Genomic DNA, 4,799 nt, shown 5'->3' with positions numbered 1-4,799 from the left:
ATTTTTATGAACACAAGTGTTTAGGAATTCCCATTATTTTTAATGTTATCTGTATATTTTTTGTGATCTACACACCCGAATGCCTTTGCACAATCAGTAAAACACATACTTCTGTAAACATCTTTCTGGTGTTCTATGTGTTCAATCAAGATCTAGTTGACATCAGCAATGATATCCCTTGTTCCATATCCTCTGCTGAATCAGGCCTGAATTTCTTGCAGCTCTTTGCCAATGTACTGCCGCAAACATTCAACAATGTTTGCAAAATTTTACTTGCATGTGATATCAGTGATACTGTTCAATAATTTATGTATTCTGTTGGGTCACCTTTCTTTGGAGTGGGTACAATTAGGGATCTTTTCCAGTCAGCTGACATGGTACAGTAGCTGTCTTCCAAATTTCTTGGCATAGACGTGTGAGGGCTTCTAGTGCTTCATCAACTTACTGAAACATTTCAGTTGGTGTGCTGTCAATTGCTGGAACCTTGTTTTTGGCTAATGCCTTCAGTGCAGCTTGGATTCCTTCCTGCAATACCGTTGGTTCTTGCTCATATGCTACCGTTGCAAATGATTGAATGTTGACTAGTTCTTTTTGATACAGTGACTCTGTGCATTCTTTCCATCTTTTTTTGGTGCTTCCTGAATTGTTCAATTTTTTGTCCATAAAATCTTTCAATATTGTAACTTGAGGCCTGGACTTTTTCTTTAGTACTTTCATTTTAAGAAATGCAGAGCACATTCTTTCCTTTTGACTTTTTAATAGGTCTTTGCACTGTCTCTGTCTCACTGCCACCAAGTTAATGCCAAATCATAGCAATAGTAACCCTACAGGACAGGGTCGAACTGTGTCTGCAGTTTTCTGAGACTGTACGCTCCCACCCACCCACCCCTTTTTTTTGGGTAACTCTTTACAAGAGTAGAAAGCCCATCTTTCTCCTGCAGAATGGCTGGTGGTTTCAAACTGCTAACCTTGTGATCACAGCCCAACTTGTAACCACTATACCACCAGACCTTTCCATATTTCATTATAATACTTTACTTTCTCTCCTAGAGCTGCCCTTTGAAATTTTCTATTCATTCTTTTACTTCATCATTTCTTCCATTTGCCTCAGCTACTCTTAGATTAAGAGCTAGTGTCAAGAGTCTCTTCTGACATCTTTTGTCTTTTTAAAAATCAATTAATTAATTTTAATAGTTTAATTAAGGGCTCATACAACTCTTATCACAATCTATACATACATCAATTGTGTGAAGTACATTTGTACAATCATTGCCCCTTTTCTGTCTTTTCAATGACCTTTTGCTTTTATTCATGTATGTTTTTAATGTCCACCCACAGCTCATCAGTTCTTATTACTGTTCAATGCATCAAATCTGTTCTTGAAATAATCTCAAATTTCACGTGGAATATCTTGAGGTTGTATTTTAGCTCTCGTGGACTGTTTCGTCTTTAGCTTCAACTTGAACTTACATATACGCAGTTGATGATCTGTTCCACATGTGGACCTTGGCTTTGTTTAAGTTACTGATAATGATCTTCTCCATGGTCTCTTCCCACAGATGTAATAAATTTGATTTCTGTGTATTCCATCTGGAAAAGTCTTTGAGTATAGTCACCATTTGTGTTGTTGAAAAAAATAGGTATTTGCAGGGAACCCAAGAGGCAAGCGAATTTTGGGAATGATGAGGGCAACAAATGTATAGATGTGCTCTACACAATTGATCTATGTATTGTGATGAATTTTATGAGCCCCAATAAATGGATTTAAAAAAATAGGTATTTGCAATGAAGAAGTCATCGGTCTTACAAAATTCTATCATATGTCAAGCAGCCATCAAGCTCAGAAGCAACAAAACCCACACGGAAGAAGCACACCAGCCTATGCAACCACGAGGTGTCAAAGGGATCAGGTATAAGGCATCATCAGAACAAAAAATCTTACCATAGTGAATGATGGGGGAGTGCGGAGTGGAGACCCAAAGTCCATTAGTAGGCCACTGGAGATCCCCTTGCAGAGGGGTCTGGGGAGGAGATGAGCCAGTCAGGGTGCGATGTAACAACGATGAAAAATACAACTTTCCTCTAGTTCCTAAATGTTTCCTCCCCGCTCCCACTACCATGACTCGAATTCGACCTTGCAAGTCTGGCTAGACCAGAGGATGTACACTGGTACAGATAGGAACTGAAAATCCAGGGAATCCAGGGCGGGTGAGCCCTACAGGACCAGTGGTGTGAGTGGTGAAACAGGGAGAGTAGAGGGAGAGTGGGTAGGAAAGAGGGAACCGATTACAAGGAACTATATGTGACCTCCTCCCTGGGGGACGGACAACCGAAAAGTGGGTGAAGGGAGATGTCGGACCGGGCAAGATATGACAAAATACCAATTTATAAACTATCAAGGGCTCATGAGGGAGGGGGGAGTGGGGAGAGAGGGGAAAAATGAGGACCTAATGTCGGGGGTTTAAGTGGAGAGAAAATGTTTTGAGAATGATGAGGACAATGAATGTACAAATGCGTTTTATACAATTGATGTGTGTATGGATTGTGATAAGAGTTGTATGAGCCCCTAATAAAATGATTAAAAAAAATTCTATCATATGATTTCCAGTTTTCTTGTCAACAAGGCCATATTTTCCAACCACTGTTCCATCCTCTTTGTTTCCAACTTTTGCATTCAATCACCAATGATTATCAATGCATCTGAATTGCATGTTTGAGCAATTTCAGCATGAAGAAGTTGGTAGAATTCTTCAATTTCTTCATCACTGGCTTTAGTGGTGTGTAAATTTGAATAATAATTGTATTGACTTACATTTGCATAGCTATTATTACAGAAAACATTGTACTTTAAGATATATCTTGAAATGTCCTTTCTGGTGATGTATGTGACACCCTTCCCCTTCAATTTGTCATTTCCAACATAGTAAACTATGTTAAATTCATTAACTAGGGGATTGTTGAGTTGAAATTGACTCCAGGGCAGCACAAGGGGAATGAAAAATAAAAATAGAAAGGGTGAGATAGTGCCAGAGAATCACAGGAGCATAGAAATGAAGAAAGGAAAAGGTCACTATCACTTTTAGGGCAGTTTTTCCAAAATGTGAACCAATACTTATTATGGATTGTAAAATCAATTTAATGATGTTTGACCATCATTTTGTTTTTATTGCAGAAATTCAAGGGGGTACCCCCCAAAAAAAAACCTGGAATTTTTTTCCAAAGCTATGTATTTAGGTTTTTTTTAACACAACAATCTTATCACCTTCAAAGTACTCTCCATTACACTTAATAAAATTGTCAAATCTGCAATTCCATTCTTGGAAAAATTTTTCAAACTCATCTGTTTGGATGACTGACAGCATCTCCCTCGTTTTTTCTCTTCCCCTCTTCTATGTCATCAAATCGCTGTCCTTTCATGTCCCTCTTCATTCAAGGAAACAAAAAAAGTCACAGGGAGTGATGTCAGGTGAGCCAGGTGTGGGGAGCAAGAGAAGCATGCTGTCTTTTGCCCAAAAAATGGGCGCACTGAGATGGCCTTGTGAGCAGGTGCATTGTTGTGGTGGCAAAAGTCCCGGGTCTGCCACAAATCAGGCCTTTTTTGTCCCACACTGTTGTGTAATCTTTTCAGAACCTCTAAACAGAAAGATTGATTAACAGTGTGAGCTGGTAGAATGAACTCCAAATGCACTATCGCCCTCACATTAAAAAACAAAAACAAATGAGCATCATCTAGATCTTTGATTTCACTTGATGAGCTTTTTTTGGGTGTGGTGGTGATGGCATCTTCCACTGACTCAATTGGGGTTTGCTTTTGAGGTTGTAAGAATAGCACCATGTCTGCTCACCAGTAATGACCTTGGGAAAAAAGTCTGGGTCTCTTCAGGGCTGTTCTTTTAAAGCGCAGCATGTTTCCAGCTGGTGCTCTTTTTCCTGATCAGTCAAAACTGGAGGCACAAATTTCCCATCGACCCTTCTCATTCCCAAATCTTCCCTTAAAATTCACTGAATTGAGCTCCAAGATAGTCCAGATAACTCCCCCGTCTCTTCAATGGCCATCGTCAGTCTTCAGTCAGAAGTGCACCGATTTTGTTGGCATTTTCATCTGTTCAGGAAGTTCACTGACATCCAGAATGAGGTGTGTCATCAGTAGACATTGCACCTGTTTTTGAAATGAGAAAAACACTCATACACTTGAGTTTGTCCCATAGTGCTGTCCTTGTAAGATGTGTTCAACGTCACAACAGTTTCTGCAGCATTTTTCCCAAGCAGGAAACAAAATTTCACAGCCACATACTATTCTCTTAAATCGGCCATCACAAAAAAGCGAGGTTCCAGCGAAATGACTTCTACGAAAAATTCTCTGTTAACAGCAAGTACATTCCCAGGTGACACCACTGGGTGCACTAACTTAGTGTGTAGTGGGCAAAATGGGTACTAGGAAGGCTCTGCCTAGTGGTGTCATTTGGGTTGAGAAAACAGTTTAGTGCTGGCTACTTACTATTCCATGGCAACTAACAACATAGGTATGAAAATTGTTCCAGGTATACATCCATCCATCATTTTATTTTTTTTCATACGTACGTTTTATGTGTACTGCAATGAAATGTAAAATGAATCTTGTGGCTCTTGGGGGTGGTGGTGAAATACACGATTTAACACCCAGTGTACTTTCTTTGAGCACAAAACATCCATGTAGAAAGACCTACTGAAAATCAGCGCATCTTGTAGAAAATCCTACAAATCAGCATGGACCACAGCACTTGGAAGATCATTAATGATAAGACTTGTTACTTTTCCTT

At 39.5% G+C, this 4,799-nt stretch overlaps 1 pseudogene; it reads right to left on the bottom strand.

The window, feature by feature from the left end:
- LOC101646808 overlaps positions 1-4,799 on the bottom strand; it is a 6,358-nt pseudogene that overhangs the window by 987 nt on the left and 572 nt on the right.

The sequence above is a fragment of the Echinops telfairi genome, unplaced genomic scaffold (genome assembly GCF_000313985.2).
Source record: "Echinops telfairi isolate 266 unplaced genomic scaffold, ASM31398v2 ScPeMD7_8;HRSCAF=38, whole genome shotgun sequence".
NCBI classification, from domain to species: domain Eukaryota; kingdom Metazoa; phylum Chordata; class Mammalia; order Afrosoricida; family Tenrecidae; genus Echinops; species Echinops telfairi.
The sequence above is the reverse complement of the archived record's forward strand: the minus strand, read 5'-3'. Positions and strand labels throughout refer to the sequence as shown.